At 44.9% G+C, this 21,676-nt stretch overlaps 1 protein-coding gene across 8 annotated transcripts in view; it reads left to right on the forward strand.

Annotated features, from left to right (window-relative positions):
* GRIN1 (glutamate ionotropic receptor NMDA type subunit 1) overlaps positions 1-21,676 on the forward strand; it is a 775,019-nt gene that overhangs the window by 725,328 nt on the left and 28,015 nt on the right. The window lies entirely within an intron of this gene.

Raw genomic sequence — 21,676 nt, forward strand, 5'->3', positions numbered from 1 at the left:
AGAATAAATACCAGAACTTTTAGAGCTCAAAAATGTAATTGAGTTAGAAAGGCAATGCCACAGTGAAAAGATTTGGAGGTGGGTATGGATCTCAAGACATGAGGATCCTATCACATGATGCAGCTGTCCTAATAACCTCACTAACTACTGCCTAATTTAGTTTAGGAAAAAATGGATTGTATGTCTGGACCAAACCGCAAAAATTATTTTGCAGCCAAACACACTGCAATCAGTCATTACCTGGAAGAGCCAAAAGAACAGAGTATCAGTTTTGGGTTGGTACTTGACTATGTATACAAGGGGGCATGGTGAATGGTATAAACGTGGACTCCAAGGGATCTGATCTGTGATATTTATAGAAATAGCCCAACGGGAATACCTTGACCTTATTAGGCCTAGTTAGGCCTAAAAGTGGGGCATGTAGCAAATCATTCGCTATAAGCGGATTTATGCGTTTGACAACTATACAGTTCCCCTCATATTCCTTATCGAAAAGGCCACCCATTTCACACTATGTGCAAACAAGATGCAGCCAAATAGCCCACCCTTACGCTTAACATGAGCATGAAACCAATGCATAACCTTGTTTACCAGCTGCCCTGCTGATTCACTTACATGCTGGGCTAATCTGGGGACATTGGACAGACTCACCACATACAGAGAAACGCTTGGACTAAGTGACAAGTTACATTGCTTTCCCCTCTCTTATTAACTCAAGACCCGCAGCGGAAATCTCTGGCAATAGATGCTGAATAGGTGGGCCCACATCCACCAAATTAGAATTACCCACCAGTGAACATTGACAGGAACTTGCTTGTTGGGCATCATTGGAAATCCAGACCCTGGTGCCTCATCTGCCATTGTTTCAGTCGAGGCAGGGGTCTGAGTAGATACTGAATTTGCAGGTTTATTGTGAGGACTAGAGGCCCCAACCCCTACCGATCCCAAAGAAGATAGTTTGTACTCAATTAAGTCCAGCCGGTCATGGAGGGGGCAAAGGCAGTCTTTCAGTATGCAGTTGAGCTGGTTACAAATCTGAGAAATTAAATCACTCTTCATTGCATTCAGAGAAAGTGGGGATATAAGATTGGACTGAGGAGGGGTCTTGTCTGGTCCATTAATCGGGTTCCTCAGCTTTTACCCCGCTTTGGCTGTTTCCCTAAAGACGCCATCATTTTCGGCAACGCAACTGAATTTAACAGAGGGTCCATATTGTCACTATTGCTGGCAGGAAGAGGGATAGGCTCACCAAGTTCCGCAAGCACCAAAGAGGGGTAGTGACCCAGGGTTGCTGAAGGCAAGTCCACAACATCCAGAGTTAAGAAAAGGCGTCTCTCAGCAAGCTGAATTTCCTTATTGATGACCCCCACTGCCCATTGAAAGAAACCATCCAAATTAGCGTTTCTACCAGTACTGGATTTATGGGCTCCTAATTTGAGCTTAACCAATACCAGGAAAGTCAAGCCAAAAGAATCAAATACACAAGCTACAGATACCCCCAGATGCTGCAGATGGTGGGCTAGGTCACCGTAATTAGACTGTAGAACAAATAAAAAAGAGAGAAGTGTGAAACACGTAATGACTGAGGTAATAATACATCAATGGACCATGAGGGGGCCCAACCTGGCCAAATTTGGTCAATGACACACAGAGATTAGCCTGTTCTTGGCTTGTGATTTGCTTGTGGGTGGCCTGCATGCAACGCACGCAGCAGTCAGGAATCTCGCTTTGCAGTGCATGTTGGTTCTGCCCCACTCCTACAGCTTGCCAAAAGTGTACAGATTCACCGAGCAGTGGGGTCAGGGGGAGCACCTATAGTGCATATTGGCTCCGCAGCCCTCCTGTAGCGTGGCTTGCCTCAGGCACTCCTGGGACCTGCAGTCCCTATCAGATCTGTGCAGATAGTCCCCCGCAGTACTCTGCTTATTACTGGGGTCAGAAGCAGTGCTATGTTTCTTGTGTTGGCTCTGCCCCTCCTCCCCCATGCAACATGGCTTGCCTCAGGCGCTTCTTTGACCTACAGTCCCAACCTAAAGAGTACAGATACTTCCACACAGCTGGATCAGGGGCAGTGGTTCGTAGTGTGTGATGGCTCTGTCCACTTCCTGCACCGTGGCTTGCCTTAGGCACTCCTGGGACATGCAATCCCCACCAAAAGTGTGCAGATAATAGTGCTATTATGATGATATAAATTGTGGTACTGATGATTAAAGTATTGCTGCTATTTATCTTGTTAATACATACATTTTTTAATAAAATAGCAAATTTGGTTAATAATAGTCAGAATGCTAAAACCGCTGTGGATTATACTACTACAAAACTAAAATAAAGAAATGAATATTGATAATGCTAATGATTATAGTACTAAAGAAATTACCTTTGGGTTATCCTCAAATTGAGTGAACCCTTTCACATTATTATGTCTTGGGTCCTAATCAAACATGTCTTGGTATTATCCTGCATATGCATTGTGCAAGAGGTCCTGTGCTTGAAAAAGAGTGATATAAGAGGTTTTAAGAAATTAAAGAGAGCAAGATGCTGACTTTTACATCCAGAAGATGATTAAATGAGTAACTCTGGCATTGTAAACGCTTTGTTAAACTAGACAAATACTATTGTATGCAATTTTGTAAGGCTCCCTGTTTGCAATTTATGTGACCTCTTGACACTGCATGAGTTTACTGACTTTTGTATGCTGCCTGTAGGTTAATGCAGAGGCGGGCATTATAGAGTTCCAGGAGTTAAGGTGGTCGTTGTCCTGGGCGTGGCCACGCAAGATGACCGTCAGGACACGTCTCTAAGAGGTTCCTCGCAGCCCCGGCATTATCCTTTGGAATCCTGCCATACCTTACCTCATTTGTCCCTGCAACTTGGGAGCTGTCCCCTTGAACTCAGTCCACACCTTAGGAGAGCGAGTGGTGGCTGGATTGGAACTGCGGCCTGTGTTGTGTGATCTGAATAGCAGCATTGAGTGGCCCGGGCCGCAGGGTGTGACTGGAGGCGTCTTCTGCCCAATGCAATTTACTGAGTGGGGTGCCGGCAGTGGAGGGCACTGGGGTCAGTGGCACAAGCTTGCCTCCTGCGCCCTGGACCAAAGACTCACAGGGGAGGAAGCTCTTCTAGCGCCGGCTCTGACTGGACCACATTGGGCCCTGATCATCGGCTGGCATCTAGTTCCAGCCGGTGACCTCCTGGGAATTATGGAACCCGGGCTGCCTTCTTCCTTGTGGATCATGCTGGGCTGAGATGGCTAGCCCTGGAGCCACTTCCTCGTCCTCTTGGGGCCAAAATTAGATCTGGCTTGTGTAGGAGCCTGCTGCGATGAGGAGGCAAGATTGTGGCCAAGAGCTGGGCCTCAAGCTCTCTTGTGAGGCCTGGGGTTGTTTGTGCGCAGGGCCCCCACTGAGATGCGGTACGTTTTTGCAGGAACTGAGGGCCTAGAACCATCTTGGTCTGGACATTAGCCTAATAGATCAGCCTTTGTCTCACCCTTGGAACCCCTCTTGGAGGAGAAGCCTCAATACTGAACTGGACCTTGGGCCATTGACCCAGGTGTTTGGGTTTGTGTTCCCTCTTACCCCCTTACCCCTGGGACAGTGAACATTGGGGGGCCATGCTTGAGGTGCATTGCAAAACTAAGGGGGACCGCCAATGGGGGCTTGAGTTCTCTGCCCCCCCCAACCTCCTACTTTACATCCTACGGCTGGGGAGTGAACAACAGCCAGGCAGCACAATTCTGTCAGGGGTTGCTGTGCCCTCTGGGGTGGTGCCTCTGCTGCTGTGTTACCTGGTCTAGTGAGAACACGAATCCCCTTCCGGTCTCTATTATAGGGAGGAACAAGCAGCTGGCCCCTTTGTGGGGGAACACTATGGAGCAGTATACTACACCAGTCCCTCCTTCACAGTGGCTGGCAAGGCATGCTGGTCTCAGAGTGGATCCTGAGCCTGGTTTGTCCTCTGAGGAGCCATCTAGGACCGAATTACTTGCTGTGAGACATGGCTGCAAATCGGCCCTCAGGGAAAGATTGAGACGGTGGCTATTCAGGTCAACCTCCTCTGAGTGGACTTCATGAATGTGTCTGATAAGGTATGAGTTGCAGAGGGCTCCATCGCTGAGCTCCAGTCTGAGGTGGTCACGCTATGGTAACAGATGTTTGAGGTCATTTCCAGAGCGGGGACCCTTGAGGCAGAGTGCCTCAAGGGTCCTGCCGCAACAATGTCCTTTTTCTTGGGTTCCAGGAGCATGCTGATGGTAATGTGACAGATGTGTTTGTGGCACACTATATCTGTGATGTACTGAAATTGTCTGGTTTGTCACCCGCTATTTGCAATTGAAAGGGCGCACTAAATGCTGGTCGCTCTCTTTAGGCCTGGAGCACTGCTGCAAGCTATCATTGCCCAGATCCTGAACTTTAAGGACAGGGATTGTATCCTTCGTGCTGCCCGGGAGATCAATACTTGCCACTTTGAGAATCACAGGATCTCCATCTGCCCGGATTGTACTAACAAAGTTCAGTGGTCTTAGAAGGGCTTCCTGGAAGTCAAGGCCAATCTTCACTCAGTGGGCCTCTGCTACATGGTTTTGTACCCGGACCATTTGAGGGTCCTGTCAGGGGGAAAGTCCCACTTCTTTGATACCCCAGAAGATGTGTGGCGATGGTTGGAGGTGTGGGACAAGGTGCATCGGGAGAAGACTGGCCCCCATCAGGTTGGAGCTGGGAGTGCACGTGGAGCCACCAGCCTGAACTAGAGATTCCGGGAGGACACTGTGCTAGGTGGCTCTTCGCCGCGCCGAGATGGGAGCCCAATGAGGATTGAGATCCAAGGGGATGGTACCATGGCGTTGGTGTCCCAGGACGCTCAGCCTGTCTTGATGGGGACAATGTCCACCTTGGTGCGGACCCAGACATGGGTGACTCTGCTACTTGATTGCGTACCCATTTTATGTCATTGCATTTTTCCACATGTTCCTCTTCCTGTGTTTTTTTTCTTCATCCTGAATTGTGGAGAGGTGGTCCTTGGAGGTTGGGTGTAGTGTGCCGTTGTTGCAGGAAAATGTATATGTTGTACTGTTGGCTCTATTTGATGAATGGTATGGAGTTTATGCATTCTCTACGGGGCCACAAATGCTTCTTTTCCAAATTAAGTGGTAGGCCATGTTTGTGGGTCTTGGGGTTAGGCTGTGGGTCCTGACAGCATGATACCTGATGGATGTGCAGTATGAGTTATCATCATTATACTGTCTGCCCGGGGTGTGAGGTGTTGAGGGAGTTGTCTTGTTCGGTACTCCTACTCATTTTTTTGTGCAGTTTATTGCTTGCAGTGAATATAGGGAGCTTTGCTTCTCCATTTAAATGGAGAAATGGGTCCATGTAGACAGCTGCTTGGGGGGGGCCGAGTCTGATCTTGTTGAAATGGCATTATGCTCTAACATGGCTGGGTCTACAAATATGGAATGTTAGAGGATTGAAGGGTTACTTTAAAAAGTATAGGGTTCACTCGTTCCTCCGATGGCATAAGGCCCATATAGCCTGTCTGCAGGTAACCCATCTCCTGGGGGATGAAATGGCGGGGGCAGTTGTTTTCAGCTTCTTGCTCCTCCTATACCTGGGGGTGACCATTTGGATTGCACCAGGGTTATCCTTCTGACATACTTATAGTGAGGCAGACATAGAGGGGCGCCATCTCCTGGATCAGGGCACAGCTGATGGTATGGCCATTACACTCCTCAATATTTATGCACCTAATATTGATGATAAACAGTTTTAGGACCGTATTTAGGATCTCCTGGATGACAGTGCTGGGACTCTGGTAATCTGGGCAGGGGTTACAACTGTCTACTGGACGGGGATGCGGATTGCTACCCACCTAAGAAAGGTACTAAGCCCTTGGTGACATCCTCCCTTGCAGCAGTAATGCGCAATTTGGACTTTCGTAAAAGTTGGCAGGGTCTGCACCCCGATGGCCACGAGTATACATGTCACTCCTTGACCCATATTACTTATAGCCGCCTAGATTGTAAACTGGTTAGTGGAATAGATATTCAGAAATTGTTGGGGGTGATGCATCTAAGTTTGGCGCTCATGCGCCAGTGCTACTCAAATTACAAAGGGGCACAGATGTGCGCTGGTGCTACAGCTGACCTCTTTGCTGACGCCGTGTTTCGTGACGCACTGGTGACATCCCGCACTGATTATTTGGATCTTAATTGGGGGTCTACCACCCCCAGAGCTATGGATTGGGAGGCTCCTAAGGGAGTCATGTGTGGGGCCGGTATAGGAATCAGCTATGGCATACGACGACAGCTGGAGGTGGATCTAGGGGAGCGGGAGCATCCTTTGGGGAATCTCCAGGGTTCTGAGGTGTTCAAGCTGGAAATATGGGAGGGAGTGCTCCAGGCGCAGAATCCTTGGATAAGTGCAGGATTAGGGCATACTGTCAATAACTACATAGGGAGGGGGACAAATCCGGTAGACTTTTGGCATGGATGTTGCGACTGGAGCAGGAAGCTTATCCTATCCTTCATGTTTGTGCTCTTAATGGAGAATTGATGACTAGTCGCTGTGATATCCGGAGTGTCTTCGTAAATCATCTTAAGGGAGAACCCTTTATCATGTAGACCCCTTATGATGCTCAATACTGATGTCAAAATACTATGTAAACTACTAGTGGCCCAGCTGGGGAAGTGGTTTGTGACTTGGTTCATGAAGACCAATGTGGCTTCATGCCAGCCCGTAGTACTGCCTTAAATCTCTGGAGGCTCACATACATCCTACATGACATAATAGATGATTGTCGCGAACTGGCATTGGTCTCCCTTGATCTGGAAAAAGCATTTGATACTGTGGAGTGGCCGTTTTTGATGGCAGTGCTGCGGAGGATGGTGTTCGACCCCTCCTTTTGTAGCTGGGTACAGCTCTTGTATACTAGCCCCACGGCCCGAGTAAAGATTGGGAGTGACCTTTGTCAGGGGTGTGTGGTCAGGAGGGGCACCAGCAGGTTTGGCCCCTCTCGCCACTCCTGTTGCTCTTGCTATTGAGCCCTTGGCACTTCTTCTGTGTAAAGGGGTGGAGCCATGGGGGAGTCGATTGGGGAGGTCTCCATGCATGTTATCTCTCTCTATACGGATGACGCGCTGGTATATATATATGGTCCCTCCACCAGTCTGTGCCAATATTAATAGGGCTCCTCAGTGTCTTTAGTAGGATCTAAGGGCCTTTGCGTTAATCTAAGGAAATTACTCTTGTTTCCACTTGGTGGTCTGATCGGGGTGCTCGCTGCCCGGTTACCCGGGATTGGTTTCCGCTGGGAAATGGAGGGCTTTAGATGCTTGGGTATATGGGTAGCCCACACTGAGGATGTGTTTCGGCGTTTGAATGAGGATAAAGTTGTAGCAGGATTTGAAGGCTCTATAGCATTCTGGAATAGACTTCCTTTGTCAGTGATAGGTAGGGCTTCAGTAGCCAAAATGGTATTTCTCCCTCACTGCCTTTATTTAGTCCAAAATGCAATGTTTACTCTCCGACCGCACTTCTTCAGCAAATTGGACAGTTTATTTACATCCTTTGTCTTGGCTGGGAGGCGTAGTAGGGTGGCCCTATCAGTACTCAAGTGCAATATGGAGGATGGGGACCCTGCTATACCGGATGTACGGCAGAAATACTATGCGGCTAACTTACAACATCCTGCAAGGTGGTTTACAGATTCTGATAACTGGGGAAAACGATTGTTTCTCAATATGCTGGGAGATGACACGTTGACATCCTTGTTGATGCTTCACAGTCAGTCCGAGTGCACAATCCTGTACTCGGTGAGGCAGACAACGGCGATTTGGGAGGCAGTGGTGGAGCAGGTGCTGCGCAGGACTCCCTTCGAAAAGGATCTTTGTCTCTGGGACCTTGCTCCGTATAGGGCTATTGATGAGGATATATCCATGGATCGATGGAGGATGGAAGGTTCCCAGGTGGCGGGGGATCTGTACCCCGGGGAGGTCTTCATCACATTCCAGCAGGCTCAGGAGAACTTTGAAGTAGGACCGGGCCACTTCCTCCAATATTCAAAGTTGGAGAGAGGTGAACAAGAGATCTGGGCTGTTTTCCTATGGTACCCCAGCCATCACTGATGTTGGGTGGCCTACTTTGGTGGGGAGAGGGCAGGCATCTCACCTCCTTATTTTACAAGATGATCCGGACTGACATGGTTAATGCCCCTTACACTTCACTCAGGGCGTGAGAGGAGGAATTGGAGGAGCCCATTGAGGATGCTGACTGGGCGTGTGCATGTGAATTGGTGAGGAGGTTGTCATGCAACCATAGATTCATGTTGCTTCATTTTAATTATCTACATCACACTTATTTGACTCCTATGCAATTGAACAGGATAGGCCCCTCGAGCAAGGCTGGGTGTGCATGATGTGGGGTTTTGGAATCCATCTTTTTACACTTGGCCTCAGCATGTGCTGTGATTCAGGGATTCTGGAGGGATGTTGTGCCCAAAATAGAGGAAGCGATGGACATTGGGATCCCTCTGACTCCATTGGCCTGCCTCCTGGGGGTGGTGGTGAAACCCAGGGGCTGGAGGATTTATATAGACTAGCCCAGCTTGAGCTGCTCTTGGCCTAAAGGTGGGTGGCCTTCAGATGGATGGGCACCAGAGCCCCGTTGGTGTCTTCTTAGCAGTGGGATCTCCTTGAATAGAGGGTAGCAGAGGAGATGCACATGCGTTAAGACCACACGGATAAGGGTGCCTTCTTTGCAATCATGTTTTGCGGGCATCTTCTCAATAAATTTGTTGCTGAGGATGTGATTGATTCGAGGGACGGCTCTGACAAGGAAGGATGATGTATGTGCCCTTAGTGCCAAGGTACAGTGACGGTGGCAGCCAAGTTTGCATAATTGTAGTGATCACTGTGTATTGGGCGTGATGACTTGGCTTTGATGTGCTCCTGTTCCCTAGTCGTTTTATCCATCTGGTGTTGGATTCAGCCATGTGTACTACTGTTTCTAAGTATACTGCTATGACATGTAACTAAAGTCTCTCCGTTTCCAGGAATGGAGCTATGCTTTGCTTGTGTGTTAACTACTTAATGTTTTGTTGCATAAAATCAACAAAAATAGCTTTTTTCTTTTTAAAATTTTAAAAAAAGGTGGTCATTGTCCAAAAGTAATTGAGTTCCTTATTATGGAGTAAGTATTTTCCCTATCTTCGCCCTCATTTATGCAGGTTCCATATCTTGGTATATTCTGTATTCCATTATTAGTTTGTTTCCAGAAATCTACCAAAAAAACAAAAGTCACAGATTGTGCCTGTTAGATCTGGCCGTCTCTACAGGGTCACCCCCAAACCTTTTGCCTTCATCCCTTCTTTTTGTTGAGTTAATTTTGCTGGCTTTAGAGACCTGTGTACTTCCCCAAGGTTAATCAGTGCTAAAGTGCTTGCGCTCACTCCCTAAAATATAGTGAAATTTACTTACACCTGATTTGCATATTTAATTAGCTTAAAAGTCTTAAAGCTGGTAAATTACTTTGTGTGCCAACTACTTAAGTATCTCCTTAAAACATGTCTCAGGCCTGCCATTGCAGCCTGTATGCAGTTTCAAAGTGACAATTCAACTTGGCAAAATAAACCCCTTGCCAGACCTAAAACTTCCTTTTTAATAAATATACGACACCCATAAGGTAGACTTTAAACAGCCCATAGGGCAGGGTACATTCTATGTAAAAGGTTGGACATGTAAGCTTAAGTACCATTGGGTGACCATATTACATTTAGTAATTGTAGCAAAATGGCAGTATTATGTGGTATGACTGGGGAGTCTTACCATGTAATACTACACGTTACTCAGAAGTGGACCTCGTGTTCACTCCAGTAAACCTTAGCTCAGTCCTGGTAGTGTGGCAAAGAGCAGTCAGGATACTTACAGGAACGTATGTAAATCATTTCACAACACCCACATGGATGATAAGTAAATGACACGACTCAAAAGAAATCCAACACCAATTTAGAAAAATATAGGCAATTTTTGTCTTAATATAGACACCAGAACAAACTTTTTATTTTACATACAACTGGAGTTGTGGATTTTTAAAGCGTTGAAATATAGAGTACTTTTAATGGTCAAACAACTCCCATTGAATTCAATGGGGAAAATCACAGTGTGCAATAGATCACTTGTAGGGTGAGCTCCGGGGGACCCCGTTGGAGTTAAGGTCTTGCAGGTCTCAAGACCAACCTTCAACAGTCAGTTTTAGTTACCTTGCCCAGAGAGTCCGGGTGCAGAGGTGCTCTGGCTGACCTTGGTGCTGACGGGATCCACGTGCGCTGTCAAAATTGCAGCACTTGACAAAAGCACACTTTCGGGTGGATTCACACTCTACCCCTGGGAAGTAGAGGCTTTTTGGGTCCCAGGACCTGGATTCCACAGCGGGAACTTTCCAAAAATGCCCGGCGTCTCCGGATGCAGAGGTGACCTTCAGCTGTCAAACAAGGGCTGGTTGTGCCAAGGATGCGTTGCCGCGCCTCTCGAAGTCGGCTCCTTCAGGATGCAGGATCTCAGGAGAGGGGTAGTTGCTGATGTCGGTCTCTATGCTGGGAACTGCTCTGGAGTCAGTGATTTCTGAGAAGCCGTTGGTTACCGGACTGGCGACCAACAAGTCTTTGGCAGTGGCAAAAGTAGTCCACGGTTCCTCAATTGGCTGGAGGTAGCGTCCTGAAACTTGGTGAGAGCCCCACTGCCGGGGTGCAGGTCACCGACTTTCTTTGGGCTCACTCATGAGGGGCCCGATGGGTCACACTTCTTGTGAGGCAGCACAATAATTCTTCTGCAGGTTGCAGGTGACTGGTACCAGCAGTCGGGGGAGTCTGTCTTGGCTTCTTGGTGTCCACTGGGGTTCCTCTTGCTTGGACCAATGAGTTTTCACCACAGGCACACGTCGTTCATACAGTTCCAGTAGTAGTCCCCTCAGGGCACTTAAGTGTCCTCGCTTTGCACTGCAGCGGAATCCTACATCCTGTTGTCAGTGATGGCTTCTTCTTTGTGCCTCAGTTGCAAGACAGAACTGGAGGTCTGGTGTCAGGGGAGCCCTTTAAATCCTAGTTTTAACAGGTGTAAAGGGTGTGAGGGAAGTTGACCAATGGGCTAGTGGCCCTGCAGCTAGTCCGCCCCTGAAGTGATGACTTCCTTCGGGAGTACTTCACTTTTCTACCCAGAACCCACTATTACTAAGGTTTGCCAATATGGCAGAACCTTCCCTCGGCTGTAGAGACCTCCTAGCATACCATAAAGGTATGACTACCCTTTTGGAGGAAAATGCCTCCTGCAAAGCTCATTTTCCCACCTGTTGACCTGGACAAGGTGGAAAAGGGCTTTGTCCTCAAATGGGGGGCAAGAATTTACACATCAAGGGCAGTGAAATACTTTGAGGCTCACCACCTTGATTATTCTCACAGTAGCCATCGTGGGAGGGAGGAGGTGTGACCTGCTTCCTGCCCAGGTCCTTTGTCTCTGTCCTGAGGGAAGTGTTATCATGACCAGGAGGGCAGACTCTTGTCTTAGCACTAAATGGCTCAGGAGAGTCCTCCAAGGCAAGAGAAAGCTGGTATCTTGGTGGGCATCCTCTAAGGATGCCACCAGGGTACATGCTAGGTAATCCTAGGTACGAGAATTGTGCTCTGAATTAAAAAGCCCGGTGTTTGATACCAAAGACAGGGGCGGCTGGGCCATCATGGAGCCGGGCATCTGGGGACTGCCCAAGTTCCAGCCCATGGTATGCTACGGACTGCTGGTCGCTTGTGATCAAGTTTTAAATGCTATAGCAAGGTCATATATGCTCGTGCATATATATCCACACTCATTACAAATTGCACCCTGCCTAATGGGCTATAGGAGGCCTGCCTTAGGGGTGACTGACCTGTGCTATGGGCAGTGAAGGGACTCGAGCAGACAAGCTTCCCATGAAGGCTGGCATGGCAGCTCTGCAAACTTTGCTGTTACCATCCCTGCCCTAGGTATGACCGGTACCATTTACTAGGACCTTACAGTGGTAGTAAAGTCCTTGCCAATTGGGTTTGCAGAGTCTCAGTACAATTTAAGGGAAAGAGCGCTGGTACTGGAGTCTGGTTAGCAGGCCTTAGTACACCTTCAGGTCAAAAACAACAGCATCCAGCAGCAAAAAGTGGGGGGAAACCTGCCAAAAAGAAGACTTTACAACAATAAGTGAAAACTTTTGTTTAGGAGCAGGTAGAAAATTTCATGTTTAGTATCTAAGGATTTGTAATTTCAAATACTCTTTATTGGTAAAGTCATATTTTATGTCACAATTCTGAAAATTATACTTTTAGAAAATTGGCATTTTCCTATTTTAACAATTTGGTGCCTACAGCCTGCTTCCTGGGTCACATGACTAGGTGTAATTGGCAGTTGGCCTTTGTGTATTCCTCCTAGACAGTCACACAATAGAGGGACTGGGTGTGCACAGCCACTTCAAAGACACTGCCCCAGCAGATACACAAAGAGCTTCACACTATCCTATTTGTGGCCCAAACCTCCTGGGGTCTGGTCAGGAAGACAGGAACTTCCAGCAGACATGTATGTGAGAGGGAGTGAACTCCAGAATCTTCTTCCACTTCAAAGCTGGCAACAGGTATAAAATTAGAACCCTCCGGCCCACTCATTAGTATACTCCAGGACCTGTGGAAGACTGCAGAAGGACTGCCTTGTACTCCAGAGAACTTCCCTGCCACTTGAGGCTTGCCTTGTTTCTCATAGGACTGCTATGCTGCTTGAGGCCTGCCTTGTTTCTCAAAGAATTGCCCTGCTGCTACTGGATGACTACCCTGCTGCTTGAGGCCTGCCTGGTTTTTCAAAGGACTGCCCCTCTTCTTGGAGCCTGACTTGCTGCTTGACAGAGAGAGGACCATCTTCTTCAACCTAGGACCACCAGAGTGTCTTCAAGAGTCTGTTGGCTGACCTCCTGTTCTGAGCTAAAGGGACCCAAGCTCCAAAGGCCTCCCTGCAACTGCTCAGCTGAACTGCTGCAAATGGACTTGCCTGGACCTGCAACTGGACATGCCTGAGCCCTGCTGGCCTCTTTTCAAGTGAGTTCCTGATGCCAAAGATATGCCTCCCCAAGTCCTGGACCCTCTCCGGCATCAGATGAGCTATTCTTCTGAAATCTTGAAGTTTTGAACTCTGCACGCAGGACTTTGAGAAGGTACATTTTTCAGAGAGACAAACCTGGTCCCTATATTCAGCCCGCACTCCATCGTGGCTGGCCTGAAGTTGTGACTTTGTTCCTGTCTGATGCAACCAGATACCCACAGTTAGCCCTTGCTGCTTCTTGACACTATTTTTACTTAAGCATTTACAATTCATATCTTCGGTTCTACTGATTGGATTTTTGTTGTTATGGTCTCATTTTATTATTAATTGTTACTCTATTTTTCTAAATTGATGTGGGAGTTTTCTTGTGTTGTCTTTTTACTTTATTACTATTTTTGTGCTGCATAACAAATTAAAACAGTGCCTCTAAATTATGCATAGCTGTTTTTGTGCCAAGGTACCAGAGGGTTAAGCACAGGGTAAATTAGTGACTTTTGTGGTTCACTTCACAATTTTCCACAGTTCCCGCTCCCTCTCTGTAATCAAGACATTTACTTGCAAAGCTCAGATTTCAGGAGAGGATTAAAGAGAAGAAGAGCTCTTGAATTGCGGTTTGCACAACCCTCATTGCCATAGAACTCAGAACTTCTGGGACAGTTATCAAGCCACTAGGCAGAAGACTGAGCCTATGCTTATATAGTTTGTGAAAGAAAACAGACAATCTGTAAAAGTAATGGAAGTCAAACCCATTGTAAATGAAAAAATAGCTGGCAATAATCAAAAATGTTCTCAGTGTAATCTGCCGTTTAAAAGCACCATTGTTCCACTGTCTGATCCGTTGGAGCATGTAATGCTGAATTCTGTACCTCATGTTGCTACTTCAATACGATTATTTCTAAATGCCATAAGGAGAGGACAGGAGATGTGATTAATTAGAAACTGCAGATAGACACTAACAAGAAGATGTCAGGCTCTTCTTGTGGGAAGGATGTGAGAATGCCTTGAAATAAAGATACAGCAAGCTATGGTAATAGGCTGATTTCACTAAATCTGCATTTCTCACTTCGTTGAGCCAAGGGGCTATGCTTACTTGAACACACAGCCTAAATGTACAATGTACAACTGGGAATAACAAAATGGCAGTGCATCTAAAAATGCTAAGACTCTAGTGGTGGTTAAGCGGGTATAAAAACAAATCATCAAAAGTTATTTCAAATAGCCAGGCCTACATAAAATGGCATTCTCAGATTCCTCTGGGATTTGTACAGGACGTCTAGAAACCTGTAGGTGAGCAGCTTCAAAGGTCAATGCAAGGATTACTAAATTACAGTCTACGAAGATTACTATATGACATTTTTAAAGGATTCTTGCTAGAGTTTCTATATGAAAGTGGCATAACTTGCTAGAGCTATAATAAAATTGCTAGAAACCACAGTAAAGGCATTAGGGGACCAGACATTACACTTGTGCCTTATACGAAATTAGCTTCCAAATATCCTAACAGTAAATCTTAATACTTACCTTACCAGAGGTAATGAATATAGTGAATCTACATTGTATATATTTACAGCCATATTATTAGTTTATGTTTTATTCCATTGCTCTTTCCCTTCATTTCTCCTCATCCTGCATTTCAAGCCTAGAACCTGAGCCCTGCTTCAATAAACATACACAGTGATTACTATGCCAGTGAAGTCTGCATTCCCTTGTTCTGTTGGAGAATGAAGACAAGGGATTTTTCAGACATATCCTTTCAAGATTCACGGATTTCAATAGTGACTGGAGTACCACTATCAGACTGCAGCACTCCTGCTGTCCAGTTTTCATAGGACCAGCCACATTACACCAATCATATCTGTTCACCGCTCATTGCCAGTGGCCTATGATTTTGATTTGAGTTTTTTGTCACCCACAATACATCCAGCCACCAAAGTCCAGGTTTAAGTATTCAATTTCCAACTTGGCAACCTTGCTAGAATCCTGAAGAGCAACTGACAATTGAGTTGTGGTATTACCATTGAATTAGCATAATGTAGCGTTCTTCTCATTTGCTGGGTCAGTATTTTGAGCTGCTGTAATTAGGCCCCCGGGATGGTTGTAGATTGGCTATTTAGCAACAACATGTCTTGGATTTGGGCGGTCTACACATCTTCTCAGCCAGGGTTACGGGCTACCAAGCCAATTACCAGTCAATTCTCAAGAAGTATTAGTCTTTCATATGTTTGGCTTAGAAAGCAATACCAGGAAAACAACCATGCTGCACATCTATTGTTCTATCACATCTGGAGACACACATAGCCTATTTTCAAGTCATTTAAGTCCCAGCAAGGTCTCTTATAAATATGCTTTTGAAAGCATTATAGTCATTCTGATCTCTGGCATCCAAAAAGGATCATTAAGGATTACTTCTGGGAGAAGATGCGTTGCTGGAGGCAGTTGAGATTTAGAGTAGGGCAAAGTAGGAATACTTCAGCTCAGTAAAGCTGGTGAAGTTTCTTGATTTCATCCATCTTCACAGTTGGTAAAGTAAAATGTGCGGTTTTTTGTTGTGAAGCAGGATTTCCTCCAGGACACAGCCGGAGGAAGAAAATTCTGTGCCATCACTAATGACCCTGGGCAGAAATAGATGTGATATGGAGTCAAAGGTTCATGCTTTTGGGAAACTTTGCAAGGGACACATTTGGACACCAGTGATAATCTGCTGTCCCGACCGAGCGGCCCTTTGCTGCAGTGGAAAAGGTTTCCTGTTGCGAATAGGGCCACTGGAGCAATCTTTTGTAAAGTTCACAAGCTTTGCAATTTGCAAAGCTTTGCAAAGTTTTAGAAAATTACACATTTTATAGTCCCTGGAATTTACATCTTTGCACAACTCTTGTCAAATCATAACAGCGTTGGCACTGTATCGAAAGAGCCAGCAAAGCAAAAGGAGTATCCTAGATACTCCTGACAGGCTAGGGAGGCTGTGCAAGTGTTCGTTTGAAGTATAGCACTTCGAATTCACCTTCTGCAACCTAGTTCAAACTAAATAAAGCTCATAACATGTTTGATAAATAAATGGCAATTAGTCTTTGGCTGGAATAGAACAATATGCAGCAGTGTATTTTCAGCTTCCTGAATGCATTGGGATAGGTTTATAAAATAGTAGCAAATCTACACTTGGAGATTTACGTCTATGTCCGAGTGTAGATTTACTACTTTGTAGAACTCAAAACATCTAGCAGTCTGTACAGAACGCTGTTCTAGGTGTATGGTTCCAAACAGATTCCTGGAAAGTCCTGTAATTTTCCTATTGGAATCCCATTCCAGCTGAGCAAAATTTTCCTCTCGTTTCTCAGGAATGCCCATAGTTCACTGTTTACGGTAAAGCACATTGCTCTATGCTTCTTGCCCTATGCTAAAATCACACTAATTCTTTTGTAATTGCCTTTATTAACTGTTACTTGTAAAGTGATCTGCTGCCCTGTGGCTAGGTTCGTGCTATACTAAATACTTCAAATAAATAAATAAACCAATAAATAAAATAAAAAGCCATTGTTTTAAAATTAAAGCATATTTAGTTATTCATTTGCCAACTTACACGTGCTCCCATCAGAAATTAGAACTACTTGTTTATCTTCTAAGAATCAATATAGTCTCGAATTCAAATGAAGGAGAAAAACTTCAGTTTAAAATCTTATCTGGAACCTGGAAGACTATTTTAACCTGGCAATCGACTGAGTCCAACGAGGAAATCGTGGGTCCGGCCATTTCCTTGTTTGCACCCATATTAATACCGTATTGTTATAAGAGTATATATAAAACATAATTCTGATTCTGCCCAAACCAGTATTAACAATTATATTTTTACATACCTAGAACATGCCACTTTTACAGAGAGGACGAGTGCAGGCAGTGCAGGCATTGTCTTAACCAGTTCCCTTTGTACACTACACCTTGTTATCCATCCTAATATGTACCTTGTCACAAGGAATGCATGCAATTGTATTATCGATAAAGGTAATCCTTCAGTTTCTGGGCATTGGTTTGTTTGTGTAGAAGGCTTACTTGTTGGTGTGGGTTTACTATTGACACTAGGACACGTGCAGTTTACATGTCTGCTAATATAATATTAGTGTTGAGGACAGATTTGTCTACAGAGCTATACATTAGTAGTGAGAGAGGGCCACTCTCCAGCAAGAACAGACAAGTCCACTACAAGTTGGAGAGAATATTTTCTCCACTGATTGCCTGGTCTAAATCTTTCAAACTCAGTGATCCCCAGCTTGTTGTCTCGGCTTACATAATATCCCAGCCAACCAGCTCAATAAAATGTGCTATGTCAATAGTAAAATACTAAGTACAGGTTTCCTACAAAGTATTTTGGTTCGGTACTCCTTCACAGCATCACCTGTTCCACTTGAGCTAATTACCATGTTATCATCTGCATGTGAGGTGCAGAGCAATTAAAAGCTTTAGAACTAGATGCAGCCCTTCTGTTCTGCCCTTTTTAGGTCTTACCTACAGACACCTTTTAGATATCTGTTGTCAAAGACCTATTTTGTACAGTCAAACTACTGAGAGTCGGCTGTGTTTCAGCCTTGAATATAATATGTTGGCTTTCTCTTCAACTAGTCCTTTGTATTGTTTTTAAGCTGGATCGGGGCAAGAGTTTTTTTATATTTGGTTCATAGTTTCCAATATGAAATTTGAAAACTAAAGCATGCCATTTATGAAAATTGAAAATATTATTTTACTTTTGATCAGTACTTTATAAACAAGCATTCGCAAATCCAATAGCTTATCACTGGTAGAGTTTAGGTGAGACATATTAGCTTTGCCACTGCTTATTTAGAACAGGGAGCGGTTACTTGTAGAAATGTCTATTTGGTGGGAAAAAGAATATTAGTCCACACATTGCAATGCTGTAGTGTTTCACCCAGCCCATTCGAAGTAAATTTCATCCACGTATATACATGGCATATGGGTGCTCTCCTAAAAACAATGATTAGATGTTAGGATTAGCTGTAAGGATTGGATAAGGACTTACTCCTGTGCTAGCTCAAATGTCACTGCTGTCACTTTGTTTCTTTACATTGTATCCCTCACATCTGATTTTATTTATTTGCATTGCAGTTCCACGTTTTTTTCCAGTTGCTTTGTTTAGGCAGTGTTAGGACTGTTCACTTGTGTTTTCACCCTGATTAATTTATCCTCATTTATGAATCCTCTTTATGGGTCCACTTGTTTCTTATTTATTGACCTATCCGTAGGGCACCTTAACTGTATTTTTATCGATCTAGCTGGCACCTATTCCATATTTTCTGCCCATTATAATTAGTTTTGCTTTCTTGACGTTCCATCTCTACCCATTTATGTATGTTTGTTGTTTGTCCCTTAGCTGTAGGTTATTTTTAAGGGATTTTGGTTGTCTTCAGACACGGTTTTCGTTCAGCTTTGGTAATCTGGTATCCTGCTCTTCTTCAGGGGCGTAGATTGGGTGGTACCAGTTTTAGATTTTCCGACAATCAGGCTGGCATGGAATGTAAAACTACATTATACGGGAGCAGGGTGCGTGAGAGGGGCTTAAGGGGCAGAGGAAAGGGAGAGGAATGCAGTTTATAGGGGTACTGAGGGAAAGCACAGTATTTTGTAAACTTACCAACATTTTTGAAGGCTTTCAAATCATTGAAAGTTAGAGAGTGTTGGTGAAATCCGAAAGACACCTCGCCATACCCGACTAAAAGTACCTGTACCCAACTATTTAGCAGAAAAATCAATTTATAAGGGGGTGTAACCCCCAGACAGCCCTCGCCCCTCAAGCTTCAGCCCTGCTCTTCTTCTGGTTGTTAGTGATTAGTGAACGGTGACTGTTGAAACAAGAACCTCTGTTTCCGTTAGGATTGTGAAGGATAAAAAAATCAATGTATGTCAGCTGGTATCCATCAGTTTTATCACTTTTGGTTATATCTCAGATGTAACGCTTGTCAACAATTGCAGACTTTCCCATGGTCAGTAATATTGTTAATGAGTTTAAAAGCGGAGAAACACATCACATTTAAGGAAGAGAGTTTCCACAATCTTTGCTGAAATTACAAAACCAGAGAATCAAATAGCTTCTCATTTCAAAATTTCTTAGCCGCTTAACATATGCGCCTAAAAATGAAAGCCTTCAAATGCTTGTGAAAATCCAACCAAACATTTTCTGATTCCAAAGTGCCCTTAGGGCTGATAATAGTTCAGGTTCTGGAGGCACCTGTCCCTATAAAAGTTATTTCATTGAGTTTGCCCACCATTTGCTTTGAATCACATTAGCCAAATCCTTCACATTAGCCTTCATCCGCTAACACTAGGCAAACACGTTTTGCGGTGTTTTAATTGCTGTTTAGCCTTTAGTGTGGCTCAAACTCAACTCACTATTTTCTGTGCATATGTTGTTTGAAAACATATATACAATTCGTGGTCTGACCTGGCAATCTCGAATATTCATTGTGTATAATGGTGTGTTAATCCACTTTATATTTATTTTCCTTTTGAAATTTACTTGATAACTATGTATTCGCAATTATTTCTCATATGGAGGCTGAAGATCACATTTAGGGTAGCATTACCTAAAGGTCAACCCATTTCCACATAGCTGAATCTGTCATTTGTACATTAACAGTGTGGTTTAGTTTTACAGAAAAAAACTCTGCACATAAGTCCCCCTTTGTTGTAGCAAATGGCAAAATAATATAATTTGCCTGGGTGCTTGTAAGGTATTCGTTTTGGAACCATTGCATATTCACATTACTGACAATGTACTTGGTCGGGCAGCCACACGAGTGATTCAGAACATGTTGACCTAGAAAATGTTGTTAACATTGCCTCCCTTATCCCCCAATTGACAACATTAGATGTCAAAGGCAGTGTTTCATGTCTTTTGGGGAATTAATTCACTTATACACAAACAAGTGGAAGTGCAAAAGTTTGTGAAAGCAGAGGCGATTGTTGAGGTATGTGGGCGAGTTTTATGTAGTGCCTTGAAAGTGTAGGTGACAAGTATGAATTGTGCTTGTTTGTGTACTGGGACCCAGTAGAGCTCCTTCAGGTGTGGTGTGATGTGAGTGCAGCATGAGAGGTTGAGAGGGATTCTGGCCACAGAGTATTAAATAGTCTTCAGCCTTCTGGTGTTGATCCTAGCATAGAGGATGTTCCCATATTCCAGCATGCTTGTGACCAGGGCATGCGTGACAGTTCTCCAGGTGCTGATTGCGTGCCATTTGAAAATCTTCCTCAGCATCTTCAGGGTGTGGAGCATGAGCCGGTTCAGCATTGACTTGGGCGGTCATGTTGAAGTTGCTGTCAGTGATGACCCAGAGGTTCTTGACATGGGTAGGGGTCAATGTTGGTCCTGGCCTTGTTGACCACCAGATGGATTCCTACGGTGACATGTTCTTCACGAAAGTCATGATTTCAGTCTTGTCAATGTTCATCTTTAGACAGTTGGTCTTCATCCATTGTGTGATTTCAGTCATACAGGCATTAAACTTAATCCTGATACTGGGCATTTTGTCCATCATGGAGTGAATGAGTTGCGTGTCATTGACGTAGGAGAGAACGTTGAAAGAGTTGATGTTGGCTAGAGGGATTATGTATGTGTTGAAGATGGTAAGACTTAGGGAGGATTCGTTCAGAACTCAATAGATGAGGTCACAGGTGTCCGAGGTGTACAGTACCAGGCTGACTGACTGGGTCCGGAAGGAGCAGATCTATTGGAGTGCTTGTCCTTCGATTCTGTTTTCCTGTACGTGTTGGATGAGGATCGGGTATGAGACTGTGTCAAAAGCTACAGAAAGGTCCAGGAGGTTAGAGGCCTCCTCATCCTCTCTATCCAGAGTCATGCAGATGTAATTCATGACAGCGATGAAGGCAGTTTCCACGCTGTGGTTGGGTCTGGAACCAGATTGAGCGGTAACAAATAGTTTATGGTCTTTGAGGTATTTGGTGAGGTGTCTGTTGATCATTTTCTCTAAGATCTTGGATAGGAATTGTAGAAGGGAGCTCAGACTGTAATTAGTGAGCATTGAAGAATCCACAGAATGTTTCTACAGTAATGGGAGGATAGTTGCATGTTTCCTAGGGGTGGAGGTAACTCGCTCACCCCTCTGGGAGCGGATTTCTGCCAATAGACGGAAAATATGCACGTTGCACTGACAGTGCTGCAATTTAGCACAGTAGTGCAAGAAATGCTAAATAAGCAGTATAAATGGCACCATGAAGAGCACAAGAGCGTGCAGCCACTTAAGTTAATTATGCTGCCGCTCAAGTAGGAAATCTACTTGAGCTGCAGCAAATCTACTTGAGAAGCAGCCCTCTGACAGTGACCGCTCGTGATTGCACATGTTAAAAAATCACAGTAGGGAATGCCAAATCTCACTTGCGCTGACATTTCTAGGGCCTTGTCGAAAAAGTTCCACCATGCAGCGATTGGCGGAATTTGACAAGAACTCCAAATTACAGGAGTAAGACGAAGTCGCCAAATTCTGCCAATTCCACGGGAAGAATGTCTAGCCCCAGTGTTTCCAAGCATTTTAGAAGGTCGTTGAAGAGGTGGAGGCA

The sequence above is a fragment of the Pleurodeles waltl genome, chromosome 6 (assembly GCF_031143425.1).
Source record: "Pleurodeles waltl isolate 20211129_DDA chromosome 6, aPleWal1.hap1.20221129, whole genome shotgun sequence".
Taxonomy (NCBI): Eukaryota; Metazoa; Chordata; class Amphibia; order Caudata; family Salamandridae; genus Pleurodeles; species Pleurodeles waltl.